Source organism: Natrix helvetica, assembly GCF_964273705.1.
Source record: "Natrix helvetica genome assembly, chromosome: 6".
NCBI classification, from domain to species: domain Eukaryota; kingdom Metazoa; phylum Chordata; class Lepidosauria; order Squamata; family Natricidae; genus Natrix; species Natrix helvetica.
In genome coordinates, this window is record NC_138553.1 from 56,460,573 (window position 1) to 56,476,120 (window position 15,548).

The window sequence follows — 15,548 nt, forward strand, 5'->3', positions numbered from 1 at the left end:
CCCAAGCTTCAGGAAGTTAGTTTCCAAACTTTCGGTAGGTGTGTTGGGCCATTTTTCACCCTCCCCAGGCTACGGAGGCTTTCCTGAAGCCTGGGGTGGGCGAAAAAGGCTTCCCCAGGCCGAAAATCAGCTGGCCAGCATGCACATGTGTGCTGGAGCTGACATAGGGATGTGCCCTCAGATATGGCTCCACATGCCACCTGTGGCACACGTGCCATATGTTCACCATCACGGTTCTAGGGCTTTGTGATTTTATTGTGAAATGTATTTTAATCTCTGCTTGAGTGTGCCTTTTTAATATTCTAATTGTTATTGCCTGATTGTGGTTGAGAGGTTGTGCCCTGTCCTTGCAGCTGGGTGGGGAATGTAGATTTTAGGTGTCTTTGTCTCTCTGCTTTTTAATCTGATCACTTCCAACTTTCTGTGGAGGCTATAGTTGAAGGCTTTTTGTTTATGAATGGAATAGTTTGTGAAACTAAATTCACAGGGGCCAGCCGCTTGAGTGGTTTTACTTCAGGGAAGCTTTTTCTCTTCCAAAGGTGGGAGGCATTTTTTGTTAACATGGAGCCTTTCTTATATTAAAAAGGGGGGATTCTCTCTAAACCCAAAACTAATCACATGAAATAGGTTTGCATATGCAATAGAGTGAACCACAAATCAGCCATTTTAGTGTTTATGAGCCAAGCTAACCTAACTTGGATAAAAAGAATAAAAGCAAGAAGCTTATAATTAAAATAATCCTCAAGGGCACTGCTGATCGCATATTGTTGAATATCTTAAGATCTTTCTGTGCTGAAAAAACCCCTTGCTTTGTTATGAGAAATGTGCTAAAAATTCTTGCTTAAGCTATTATTAATATTCCTCTATATTATTAATATGGCTATTATTCCTACATTATGTACTGCATACAGAAGCCTATTTTTCCATTCCCTTTTCCTGACTCATACTACATTCTGTAGCTACATTTTTTTCTCTTAGATTTTTGCCAATATTTGCATGTCTGCAGAATTATTGTAAAAAACTGATTTCCTTACTTAGACTCTAATGAAGATTTGCCACCTCTCATCTCTTCTATCAAGGATTTGATGCCTTTGCAACTGAGAGGGCTTCAAAGGTTGTCTTTCATTTTTAGTAAATCACCTCAAAGAGAAAAATCTTCATCTTTTAAACTTCTTCCTTTAATTCCTGATTGGGGGATTCTGGGAATTGAAGTCCATACATCTTAAAGTTTGACACCCCCGATCTGTAGGATTCAACCTATAGGAACTATAGAATTTGTCATTAAAAGCAAATGTACTGGGGCTAAAGTAAAATGTAACATTCATAGAAAGCAATAGCAATTGAAGTGTTGTGACAGAGGAAGTCACACCAACTTCTTCAGCTTATTTCTTCACCTCCTCCTCCATGTCCTGAATGAGAGGACATGTTTTATAAGCAATATGGCTTGTCCCAAAGCAATTTGAGCTATCCTGCTGCCTAAGTTGCAGTGACAGATCTAATCCCAAGACTATGGGGGTTATATTCTATTGATTGATTGAAGACTAGCTGGGATGAGAGTCTATTGATTCTAACTATCACTTTAGATAGCTTCTGTAATGATGAAGATAGTAGAATTAAATGCATGGACAAAAAAATAAAATTGACCAATGTAACTCTTTTCCGTTCCTGTTGATTTGGAGTTCCCAGTTTGATGCCTGGGAAAACCTAGCTTGGTACATATCAAGCAAGCACAGGTAATTTTTAAACATATTGGGTCATTCCATGTCAAGTGGTCTGATTTCATTCACATCTAGCACAGTCCCAGCAAACAGTTTTTCAAGGTTGAATTTACAAACTTGACCTTATCAAGCTTGGAGAGTTGCCAGGCCAATAGCTTCCAAAAGCAACTCTGTATCAGAAAATACTTTGCAAGGAATCTCTGGGAGTCACAAACAAATCTTCACATTCATAAAAGGAACTAATTATCTCCTGCAAACTCCATTCCCCTTTCAATCTTTATTTCCTATGGGAGGGGCCATTCACCATCCGCCTGTGCCTTTACTCCCGAGTTGGCTCTTGTTCCTCAACTGTTCCATTCTCCTGGCAGCTCTGTTCATGCCCACATTGGGAACAGGCTCCAGCTGTTCTTTTGCCCCTTTAATCTCCAACTCCGAAGGCAGCTGACAACTGTCAGATGGCCCTGGTCCCATCTCTGCCTTTGACCCAGAGCACTCCTGAGAGCCACGGTCACAACAGGCCCTATACCATTGGATCGATGGTATAGGACAGCGATGGCGAACCTTTTGGCTCACGTGCCATAAGTGGGGGGAGCGCAGGGGGGTCATGTGTTGGCATGCCACACCCATAATGCAATGTATGCCCCCCCCAGTGCGCATGCGCGCACTACAGGCACGGTCCATTTTTTGCATGCTTTTTTCACCCTCCCCAGGCTTCAGAGGCTTTATAGGAGCCTGGGGAGGGTGAAAATAGTCTCCCCCTTCCCCCCGGAAGCCCTCCGGAGGCTTCAGGGACCTTCAGGACGCTTCCCTGAAACCTCTGGAGCAGTCAAAACGAACCTCTGAGCAAACCGGCAGTCTGTTCCCAAACTTTCGGTTTGCCCATAGGGCTGGTTTTTTGCACTCCGGAGGCTTCAGAGAAGTTCATGAAGCCTCCGGGGAGGCGGGGGAGGCTCTTTTTGCCCTCCCCAGGCTCCTATAAAGCCTCAGGAGCCTGGGGAGGGCAAAAAATGGCTTTAAAAAGAGGTGAACTCAGCTGACAGGGCAGTGCCTCACGTGCCCTGACAAATGGCTCCGCGTGCCACCTGTGGCACGCGTGCCATAGGTTCGCCATCACTGGTATAGGGCATTTTGGCCACCAAGTTAATTGTGTCATTTGAAACTTTGCTGACAGAAATCAAATTTGAATCAACTGGCACAAGCTGATGATGATCTCTTGTGCCAGCTATTGTGCTGCTAACTTTCCATCTTTCTTCTTGCAGCATCCTGCTTTCTTCTGTTTCTTCCTTCGGAACGTATATATATTTAATACTATGAATGTTTCACCATGTGATTTGATTTCATGCGAATTTGATTGATTTCAAATCATCATGCGATGGAGTTGGCAGCACAACTAAACATTTGGCTGCTCGAGTTAGCCTCCAGTGACCATCAACCAACAAAATACTGATGCCGACAGATCTGTTCAACTTTTGTGACAGAAACATTCACAGACTTAAATATATATACATTCTGAAAAAAGAAATCGAAGAAAGCAGGATGCTGCAATAAAAGAGATGGAAAGTTAGCAGTACAATAGCTGGCACAAGAGATCATCACCAGCTTGTGCCAGTTGATTCAAATTTGATTTCTGTCAGCAAAGTTTCAAATGACATGATTAACTTTGTGGCCAAAATGTCCAATACTGTCGATCCAAATTTAAAATTTCCTGGTTGTTATGTTGCCTGCATTTATGACAAAAAATGGTGAGTAGACAATGTCGTGGAAATTTTGATCGAACAAAATGATGCTGGCAACATTTATGCATCCCTGAGGCGCTGCTCATTCATTTTATTGGCCTGAAAGACAAGATGTTGCTGGGTTCCAAAACCACATCTTATTTGCGGACTTCTAGTACCTCAGTACCTAGTACTGTCAGGTCGACACTATCAATTCCCAGAAGCAACGCTAAAGAACATGGCATGTAAATTCAATAATAAATAAGTGATTGTTGGAATTTGGCAGTTCATACTAACAGTACGGACTTTGGCTTGGGAACCATATAAGATACCCACTTTAGGCTTGGGAACCTAGGATAAGCTACCCAATTGTCGGCTTGCGAACCAGACAGATACCCACAGAAGGAACCTTGAGGAAGAAGCCAAACTACAGGCTTGGGATCTTGAACCAAGAAACCCACCCATGGCTGGTATTGCAAAGCTAGCAGATGTGTTCCATATGGCAATGGGGTTGCTGAGTCAAGTGCGTCAACTGGTAGTTACAATGTCACCATGGACCAATGCAATATAATAATAGTAATGATTGTCTATATGAAACAAACAAGAAGAAACAATAATAGAATGCATGTGACACTGCCATAGCACCGTCCTCCACTTTGTCTCTATTTTTAGGGCTTTATGCATCAGTGATTAAACACCATCTCTACTTTTTTAGAGGGTTTGAAAGATGCTCTTTCTAATGAGAATGATTTAACAGAGTTTCTGAAAGATCTTTTTTTGTAAAGTGGGCTGAAAATACCCTATTTTTGACGTTTTTACAAAAACCATCAACTTTAAACTCAATTTGGAAACTACTGAAAACAGTAGGAGATTGAAATTTTATATTCAAAAACTTTGTGTTGCTAAGTTATTACGCACAAAGTTTCACATTTCTCATACTTTTCCTTCCAGAGAGATACGAAGCCAAACTTTACCCTTTTTTTGCGCCACAGTCATTTTTGGCCAACTTTGCTCCAGATTATCTAGATGGAGATCATTCACGAGAATGTTTTTATTATTTTGTTTAATAGAGCACAACAAGTTGTGCAAGATGACCAAGTTTTGTTTCTCTCGACAAAATATTGCTGGAGATATTATGTCTCAAATTTGCTGAAATCTCAGAGTTATACTGTTGAAGGCTGTTGTATGGGGTCAAACAAATGACTATATCTCTGCAAGCATTGCATCGGCAAATGTAACACTTATCCAATGTTCATTGGGGATGTGCATGCATGTTCACACCAAATTTCATCAAAATCTGTGATGGTCGACCTGGGAGCCCCAGACCACTTGATATGGAATGACCCTATTATATGGGAAGCTGGCCAACTACAAATACATCAGCCTCCAGCGTTGTTTTTATTTCCATAAATACCTCTGAATTGTGTCTGAGTCTCTTGTATTTTTAGAAACAAAAATGGCAAGTGGCTGCAGACCAGCACTTTCTTTGCCTTTTGATTTGACAATTTAAACCAGGAAGATGAGAATCTACAAAATAACATTGGTTATTAAATTTTATGAATAATGTTATTCAATTTTGTCTCAGCAGTATACAGCATGTTGCTTCAGCTATAACTCTGCAGAACATAGTTTAATCTTCATTTTTTTACTTAAGGGTTAAAATTACTTTTTCTATACATTTTTAATTGATGTTATGATTAGAGTTAGAGAACTGGTCTAGTCTTGTAGATGGTATCTTTGTAATTGTGACTCATCTTGAAGCTTGGCAATGGGTTAGGAGACTATAGGTTTGGGGAACTGAGTAATAGCCAACAGCCAATTGAAGTTGAACACAATTTTTTAAAATGGTGGAAACAAAAGCTTTGGGGAGAGATCCTCTCTCTCAAAGTCATCCTGTGGCATTATTGTTTACAATGTATAAGGTGTTAACCCATTGAGATACTCCAGAGAAGAACACAATATAACCACTAACCTTGTCTTCATTGTAATATTACATTAACAGTATATTTTAAGACTCTCTGTACTGTATTTTTCTTCCTTGTTCCTTTCACTCTCTGGAAACTAGGGAGGGTCCTTTCTGAGATGCTTCCCATATCGACCTCCCCTTCTGCAAACTCAGAAATCTTTAACATATCAGTTATCTAGTCTGCACTCTTCCTCCTGTCTCCCAGGTCATTCCTATAAATATTACAAAGGTAAACTCCTCATTGGCAGATTTCTATTATAATTATGATAAGCTCTTTGTTCAGATTTAGGGTTGTTGGCAATTTTGCCTAGGACTTCTCCATTCAGTTGAGCTTTAGGAAAATAGATTCTATGCACAAATGTAATATGAACGTATTAAAGATCACATTGTCTAAGTTGTGCACCTGATCTATAATGGATTGTGAAATTTTCATAAATGACTTAGATGGAATAGAAGGGGAACTCATCAAACTTGCAGATGACACTAAACTGGCAGAAATAGCCAACACCCCACAAGACAAGCTCAGGATCCAAAAAGATCTTGACAACTTGAACAATGAGCCCTGTCCAACAAAAGGAATTTTAATGTGGAGAAAAGCAAAGTTTTATATTTAGGCAGAAAAAACTCCAAGGCATAAGTGTAGATTAAGCGAGACCTGGTTCAAAACAGTAACTGTGAGAGGGACTTTGGAGTCCTATTGGATGATCTTGAATATGAGCCAGTCATGTGTAGTTGCCACCAAAAAAGCTAATACAATCCTGGGTTGTATAAACAGAGGCATAGAATCAAGATCACGTGAAGTACTAGTACCACTTTATAAAACCCTAGTAAGACCACACTTGGAATACTGAAAACAATTTTGGTCACCATGCTACAAAAAATATGTTGAGTCCTTGGAAAAAGTTCAGAGAAGAGCAACTAAGATCTTGCCTCTCCAATCTTCCCAAGAAAGCAGGCCTCTTGAAAATGCAGTTGTTCCAAAAGGAGTTTTTATTGAAAGTTTGTGATAACGAGATCTAGGCAAGAACTGAAGCTTCTCACTTAAAACCAATTATTTAAAGCAATGATAACCAAACCCCTCCCACACTACATCATTGCAGAGAAACAGAAACTTCATTTAGAGATTAACACAGGAATGCAAGAAACAGAAACTTTATATATCTTTATTTATAGATCACTTCATTCCTCCCCCCTTCCTCTCATCGAAATGCCAGAGTCTCTGTAGAAATATTTGGGACCCGACAGCAACTAAGATGATCAAAGGACTGGAGACTAAAACATGAAGAATGGTTGCAGGTTTTGTGTTTGGCTAGTTTAAAGAAAAGAAGAATTAGGAATGACATTATAGCAATAGTCCAGTATTTGAGGGGCTGCCACAAAGAAGAGGGGGTCAAATTATTCTCCAAAGCACTGGAGGGCAGGACAAGAAACTATGGTTGGAAACTAACCAAAGAGAAGATACCTGGAATTAAGGAGAAACTTCCTAACCATGAGGACAATTAACCAGTGGAATAGCTTGCCTTCAGAAATCGTGGGTGCTCCATCACTGGAGGTTTTTAAAAAGAAACTAGACAGCCACTTATCTGAAATAGTATAGGTTCTTCTGCTTGAGCAGGGGGGGCTGCACTAGAAGACCTCCAAGGTCTCTTTCTATTCTGTTCTGCTCTGCTCTATTCTATTCTAAATTATAATTTGGTTTTGGGGTCATTACCTTTTTTAAAAATTGAATTTCAGTTTATTAATTCCTATTCAGTTCATTTTTAACCGAAGCACCTATCAAGGGCATCCACTTCCATTCTTAGATTAGACAAAAGGAAGGAAGATCTGAATGCTATTTATATACCAGCAGCACCCGAGACTGAATCCCTGAAATAAGTTCACAGTGGTTTCATATAAATACTACATACAGAATGAAATTAAAGAATTCTGTTAGATCTTATATCACAAGGTGTTGTGGGCCAGCAGGAGCTGTTGGAGCTGCAACCAGACTCCGACAGTGAGGGGCATTATGAGTTGGCTCTGGAAGATGTGGAGGACCCTGGACAGGGTTCCGACTCTGAGCAGAGATCAGAGAGGCTGGTTGGCTACCAGGAGACGCCTGAGGCATGGAGCAGCGGTGAAAGCCAAAGGGAGTGTGCTCCTGAAGTCATGCCTTGGAGCAGTGGGGAGGAGACAAGGGAGGTGGTTCTAGATGCCCGGCAATGAAGGGCTAATAGACGTAAAGAACAGCTACGCAGTTACGGGAGATAATTGAACTCAGGTATTTGTAATTAGGCTCCTCTCAAGACTGTATTTAAGGAGGGACTTTTCACAAGCTGTTTGCAGGAATCAACATATTTACCAGAGCTGGAGAAGCTTTCGGCTCTTGTCCTCTTGGCAGGCTGGATTGCTGCCAAGGTCTAGTCTGTGCTGGATTGCTGCCAAGGTCTAGTCTGTGCTGGATTGCTGCCAAGGTCTCATCTGTGCTGGATTGCTGCCAAGGTCTAGTCTGTGTGTTAATAAATCGTTGTGCAGTATCTTTGTCTCAGCGTGTTTGGTGTATGAAGAGGGGGGTCAGAACAGATTGATTCCTGCGCCAAACAAAGCTCCATTCAGCTACAATGGAACAACTACATGCTGAGAATGCCCACTTGGCTCAACAGTTGGCTTTGCTGGCTGGGCAAGTAGATCAGCTCCAGGGGCCTGCTACCCCCTCCCCAGCCATGGAGGAAATGCCCAGTGGCTACACCAGACAAGTTTGATGGCAAACAAGCTATGTTTGCAGTGTTCTTGGGCCAATGCCAGCTGTTTATCAGCTTGAGAGCGGAGGACTTTCCCACCGACCGGACAAAAGTGGGATTTATTATCAGCTTGCTCTCAGGCACAGCAGCTCGTTGGGCTACTCCATTGCTATCTCAGCCTAGCCCTCTGCTGGATGATTTCCAGGGCTTTTGTGACCATCTCAGGCTGATGTATGATGATCCCATTAAGGGGGAAACAGCCACCACACTACTCAAGTCACTGCAGCAGGGCCGTGGCTCCTTGCAGGATTATGTTAGCGAATTCCAGCTGCTTAGTCAGGACTCAGCTTGGAATGAGCCAGCCCTCATGGACACTTTTCAGGACGGGCTGTCAGACAACCTGCAGAATGAGCTGGTGAGGGTGGACAGGCCACCGACGTTCGATGCGTTGGTCCACTTGTGCCTCCGGATAGATGCCTGGCTGCAGAGGCGGAGGCCTTGCTGCGCATCCCAGGAGACCACTAGGGTGCTGGTCCCTCAGAAGACTAGAGTTGCATGGGAGGAGCCCATGGAGTTGGGTGCTGCCAAACCCCACTTGTCGTGCACGGAGATGGATAGATGGCGTGTAGGGGGGTTGTGTTTCTACTGTGGGGTTCCTAAACACCTGGCTTTGGTTTGCCCCCAAAAGGGTAGGGAGGCTGCGCAGCCTGCAGCCTCTGCCTCAATTCAGGAACGTGTCGGGAAACGGGCGGGGCCCGATCTGAGGGGGACCTTAGGTTGGGCACAGGCCGAAACAGAGGTGGACGGGCCTCTACGGCACATGGTCTTGGCAGCACACATCCTCTTGTCGGGTAGTCCGCAGGGAATTACGGCCCATGCTTTGGTCGATTCCGGGGCTACCATGAACTTTATGGGTGCGGTGTTTGCTACAAGGTATGGTGGTATGGTTCAGCTTATGCGCCGTTGTCAAAAACTCTAAATTCTTACGGTCTGTCCGGACCAGTGGTGGGTTTCTGCCGGTCCGCACCTGTTCGGGCGAACCGATTGGTGACCGGACCCGGAAGTAACTTCTGGGAACCGGCACCAGCCCTGTCGCTCGATTGCCCATGCCATCCCATTGCAATTCGCTCGGTCCCCCACCCGACCTCAGTAAACTAGGCTAGCCCAGCCCGCCGCACACTGATTGGCTGGAGTCCTTCTGGACTTCCCTAGCAAAAGCCGTGGGCTGGCACAGGCGGGGGCGGTGGGAGGGTAGCTTTCGCAAGGGAAGGCCTTCAGGACTTCCCTAGCAAAAGCTGCAGGCTAGCGGGTGGCGGTGGCGGGAGGGTAGCTTTCGCAAGGGAAGGCCTTCCGGACTTCCCTAGCAAAAGCCGCGGGTTGGCGCGGGCGGCGGCGGCGGGAGGGTAGCTTTCGCGAAGGAATGCCTTTAGGACTTCCCTAGCAAAAGCCGCAGACTGGCTGGGGCGGCGGGGATGGGAGGAGGCTCCCTTTCGCGAAGGAAAGCCTTCAGGACTTCCCTAGCAAAAGCCATGGGTTGGCGCAGGTGGCGGGGGCGGCAGGAGGATAGCTTTTGTGAGGGAAGGCTTTCAGGACTTCCCTAGCAAAAGCAGCGGTCTGGCAGGGACGGCGGGAGGGTAGCTTTCGTGAGGGAAGGCCTGAAGGGAAGGCCTAGCGAAAGCCACGGGCTGGCGTACGACATGCAGCCGAAAGCCCCCCACCCCACTCTCCAGCCTCGCCTGGCTGGCTAAGCCTGCCAGTCAACTTGCTTAGTGACAGCCCTGGCCTTGTCCCTCCAGTCCAGTGTCTTACCTGTCCTGCTGCCTCTCTGCCTGCCTGCTCCCTGTTGCATCTATCCATCGCATCAGAATGCTGCTGATTCTGCCTGCTGGTAAGTGACACGGGTTTTTTTTTCTTTTATTTTTTAATGTATTTTAAAATAATATTTTATTTATTGTGCATAGAATTTTTAAAAATAATTTTACTTAAAAGTATTTTTTTTTATTAAAAGAGTTTTGTACAAACAGATTTTCCCCCTTTTCACCCCCCCGCCATACAATATAAATCTCATACAAATGCTATACCCCCCCAACCCCCCCACAAAAATTCACTTTCAAATATTATACCAAATACTTTGCCCCCTCCCCTCCCCCCATCTTAAAATAGATTACTCGTAACCCCTCTCCTCCCAACAAACATCTATAACTCTTAATATAAATTTCTCCTAGCATAACAATGTTTCATTAATCCCATCTTCTAATTTATTCATACATATATATTGCCCCACCCTCCACCCTAACCCTCCCCCACCTCCCACACAAACCCACCCCCCTGACTTCCGCTGTATACCACTCTAACAATTCCAAACATCCCATATACTATTTACTCTGATCATCTATCGGTCTAAACATTCTTACCTAAAGGCTACATAATAACTCCTAGTCTGGTATTTATTCTGTATATAATCAATCCATTTTGCCCATTCCTGTGTGTAATCCTCCTGTTTCTGAGCTTTTAAGAAAGCTGAAATTTTTGCCATTTCAGCGAACCCCGCCACCTTCTGAATCCATTGATCAATTGTCGGTAAAAAATCTTTTTTCCAATGTTGCGCAATCAACAACCTAGCTGCTGTGACCATATACAAGGCCAATTTTGTTTCCCCTTTGGTAAAATCCTTAGCTATACCCAATAAAAACATTTGCGGAGTGAATTGTATTCTTTTCTTAAATACATTCTGCATAACCCACCATATTTTTATCCAAAAAGCTTTCACCTTGTTACAAGTCCACCATACATGAAAAAAGGTAGCATCTAGACACCCACATCTCCAACATTTTGGTTGAACATTTGGGTACATGCATGATAATTTTTTAGGATCTAAATACCATCTGTAAAACATTTAAAAGTATTGAGTATAGAATATTTTAAAATGGTTTACTTCAATTTATTGTCTGTGGATTCTTTTTTTAAATTGTCTTAGACTATTTTAAAAAAGACTCAATCAAAAATAAATTAAAATAAACCATTTTTAAAAATTCTATACTCAATACTTTAAAATGTATTGTGCATAGAATTGTTTTAAATTGTTTGATTGTAATTTATTGTGTATGAAATATTTTAATGGTTTCATTTTAAATTATTGTGTGTGGAATAGTGGTTACAGTATACTATTGCTGGTACAATACCTTAAAATGGTTACAGTATAAATTATTGCTGTACCCTTAAAATGGTTACAGTATAAATTATTGCTGGTGGAATAATGGTTACAGTATACTATTACTGGTACAATACCTTAAAATGGTTACAGTATAAATTATTGCTGGTGGAATACTTAACAATGGTTTTTGATGTTTTTTTCATTTATAGAATATTTTCTAAATTATTTTTAGGGCATTTTTATTTTTTAATTGTTTATAAAATATATTTACTACAAGAAATATTATTCCTTTTTGCAAATCTTTTCCTTGTGATGCAATAGGTTGCTTTTAAGTGTTCAGACCAGGTTTATGTGTCTGAAAGTGGCTGCTTTTCTATGGGCAGGCCAGGTTGGTGCAAGGCAGCTTTGCCAGATTTTGTGTGCTTCACCCTCGTTGTTTAGGTAATTCTGAGCTGGTTTCTGGTTCTGTGAGCTTCCTGGCACTGTCCTTTATAATTTCCCACAATGCTGTGATGGAGTCCTGAAGGCCTTCTCTTGCGAAAGCTACCCTCCCACCGCCCCCGCCTGTGCCAGCCCATGGCTTTTGCTAGGGAAGTCCAGAAGGACTCCAGCCAATCAGTGTGCGGCGGGCTGGGCTAGCCTAGTTTACTGAGGTCGGGTGGGGGACCAAGCGAATTGCAATGGGATGGCATGGGCAATCGAGCGACAGGGCTGGTGCCGGTTCCCAGAAGTTATTTCCGGGTCCAGTTACCAATCGGTTCGCCCGAACTGGTGTGGACCGGCAGAAACCCACCACTGGTCCGGACAGACCATAAGAATTTAGAGTTTTTGACAACGGCGCATAAGCTGAACCATTGCCAGATCCGGTGGTCTCTGTTCTTCGCCCGGTTCAACTTTAAAGGGACTTACATTCTTAGTGCGAACAATCAAAGGGCAGATGCCCTGTCTAGAAAACCGGAGTACTCTGACCCTGCAGACTCACTTCCACCCTGGACCCTTCTGCCCGCTGCAGTTCACGAGCCCATGGACTTACGGTCTCTGATACGAGATGCGCAGCGGGGCAACGAGTGGGTAGAGCAACGGAGAGCAGATGTAGGGCCGGCTTCCCCGTGGACCTTCGACAAGGACCTTTTAAGATACTGGGACCGGCTCTTTGTGCCCACAGAGTTTCTCTGTGGACTTGTGCTCTCCCAATGTCACGACAATCCAGTGGTGGGACATTTTGACCTTTTCAAGACTTTGAATCTGGTCTCCCGTACTTTCTGGTGGCCCCGCTTGCGACACGATGTGCAGATGTACGTCACATCGTGTGTGCAGTGTCGACAGGCCAAGTCAGCTATGGAAGCTCCTCCAGGCTTGTTGCAGCCATTGCCAACCCCGGACAGACCCTGGAGGGCCGTATCCATGGACTTCCTGACAGAGCTGCCTCCATTGTCAGGTTTTACCAGGGTCCTCGTGGTGGTGGACATGCTCACCAAGATGGCACATTTCATCCCGTCGGAAATTGCTGACAGCCCACGCCGCTGCCCGCATGATCAGCCAGCACGTCTTCCGGTTGCACGGCCTACTCAACCGGGTCGTGTTGGACCGTGGGACACAATTCATGGCCCAATTTTGGAAAGGGCTGATGGCGGCTCTAGAGGTCCAGGTTTCTTTGTCCTCGGCGCACCATCCCCAAACCGATGGGGGGACAGAGGCAGTGGCTGGGATTCTGGAACAGTACCTGCACTGCTTTGTGAATCAGCAGGAGAACAACTGGGTTGAGTACCTGGCCGTGGTGGAATTCGCGTTTAACAACTCACAGCATACCTCCACACGGACGATGCCTTTCATGGCTAACATCGGGTATCACCCTCGCTTTTTCCCTCTCACCCCAGTGGACTCCCCGGTCCCCGCAGTGCAGGACTTCCTCTCTGAGCTCCAGGCAGTCCACCAAGTGGTGCGCCGCTATCTGAATCAGGCAAAGGAGGACTACAAAAGAGTGGCAGATAAGTCTTGACATGCGGTGCCGGAGTTGGCTGTGGGAGAACGCTTGTGGCTGTCCACGCGGCATCTTCCGTCCCACCGTCCGACTAAGAAGTTGGACCACCGGTATCTTGGGCCGTTCCCCGTGGAGGCTATCATCAACCCGGTGGCCTATCACCTGACCCTACCATGCGAGTGCACCCAGTGTTCCATTGCTCGCTCCTGATCCCTGAGTGGTCGGCTTGTCCTCTCCACCAACCCTCTCCCCCCCAGCCGTCATTGCATGAGGTGGAGATGCGGCTACTGCACGAAGTGGCCCGGATCCGAGACTCGAGATGGCTGAAGGGACGTTTTCAGTACTTGGTCGACTGGAAAAACGAGGGATCAGATGGGGGGACCTGGACTGATGCGACTGACGTGCATGCCCCTGCTTTGGTGCACGCCTATCATGCGCAATATCCCTTGAGGCCGCACCCCGAGCGTCAGAGCCGGGATAAGGGCCCTGCGGTGAGGGATAGTGTTGTGGGCCATCAGGAGCTGTTGGAGCTGCAACCAGACTCCGACAGTGAGGGACCTTATGAGTCGGCTCTGGAAGATGTGGAGGACCCTGGACAGGGTTCCAACTCCGAGCAGGGATCAGAGAGGCTGGTTGGCTACCAGGAGGCGCCTGAGGAGCAGCAGTGAAAGCCAAAGGGAGTGTGCACCTGAAGTCATGCCTTGGAGCAGTGGGGAGGAGACAAGGGAGTGTGCTCCTGACATCATGCATTGGAGCAGTGGGGAGGAGACAAGGGAGGTGGTTCTGGATGCCCAGCAATGAAGGGCTAATAAACCTAAAGAACAGCTACGCAGTTACAGGAGATAATTGAACTCAGGTGGTTGTAATTAGGCTCCTCTCAAGACTGTATTTAAGGAGGGACTTTCCACAAGCTGTTTGCAGGAATCAACATATTTACCAGAGCTGGAGAAGCTGTCGGGTCTTGTCCTCTTAGTGGGCTGGATTGCTGCCAAGGTCTAGTCCTGTGATGGCGAACCTATGGCATGTGTGCCAGAAGTGGCACGCAGAGCCGTTTCTCCTGGCATGCAGAGCCATCACCAGTTGCACTTCCAGATTTGGGCGCAGCAGCCACCTGGTGTTTACGTACATTGGCATGCCAGAAAACAGAAGAGGAGCCGCCCAGTGCGCATGCGCATGCCAGGAAAATGATCTTGTTTTCAGTGTGCACATGTGCGTTAGCCGTTTGGTGATCTGGTTCCTGGCGCACATGCGCACGCAAAAAACACAAACAGGAAGAGCAAGGGCCGCGCGTTAAAAAGACGTGGAGAGGGGATCCCGGCCATCGCTTAGTAGAGCAGAGCTGTGGTCGGGGTTGCCCTCCCTCCCCACCCGAATGGGCTTCTTGCGTGGCCCTCGCCCTCCAGCCCATGGCTCATCTGCAGTCCGAAGGGCTTGGCCAGCTCGGGCACCCCAGAAAAGCAGTGGCAGCCACAAAGTGAAGGGCAGGAGCGGCCAGCCGGCCCCTGCAGCCACTCCCACACCAGTTAGAAGCAGCACTGTGATAGCCACCAGGGACGAGGGGGCGGTGGTGGCAAGGACGGGCAAGGGCTTCCCTCCCTCCCCACCCAAGTGGGCTTCTTGCATGGCTCCAGGCTGCGGCTCTGATGAGGATCCGCGGTCCAGAGTTCTGCCGTTTCCAGCGGAATATATTCTGCCAGGCCCTCGGCGGCATCTTTATGCAGGTAGCTCGCTTCCCCACCAGCAGCTCCTCCAGCGTCCCGGCTGGAAGCAGCAGTGCAACAGTTGCCATTACCAAGGGCAAAGGGGTGGCGGTGGCGACCGCCACCCCTTCCTCCCTTCCCCAACAGCGGCTGTTGCGCTTCCGCTTCCAGCCGGGATGCTGGCGGAGGAGTTGCTGGTGGGGAGGCGAGCTAACCACATAAAGACGCCGCCAAGGGCCTCGCAGAATATATACCGCTGGAAGCGGCAGCACTCCAGACCACGGATCCTCATCAGAGCTGCAGGCTGGAGCTGTGCAAGAAGCCCGCTTGGGTGGGGAGGGAGGGAAGCCCTTGCCCACCCATCCTCGCCACTGCCACCCCTTCGGCCCCAGTACCGGGACGCCTTGGCAATGCTCGCTTCATGTGGCAGCAAAGTGTGTGCGTGCGTGTGTGTAACGGGGGCTGGCTGGGACTGATCAGCTGAGAGGCTGGCAAAGAAGCGGCTCTCAGAGGAAGAAGGCAGGGATGCTGGCTGGCATTCGCTCCCCTTACTGTTCGCTGCCGCTGCCCTGGCAGGACGGATCATACCACCCC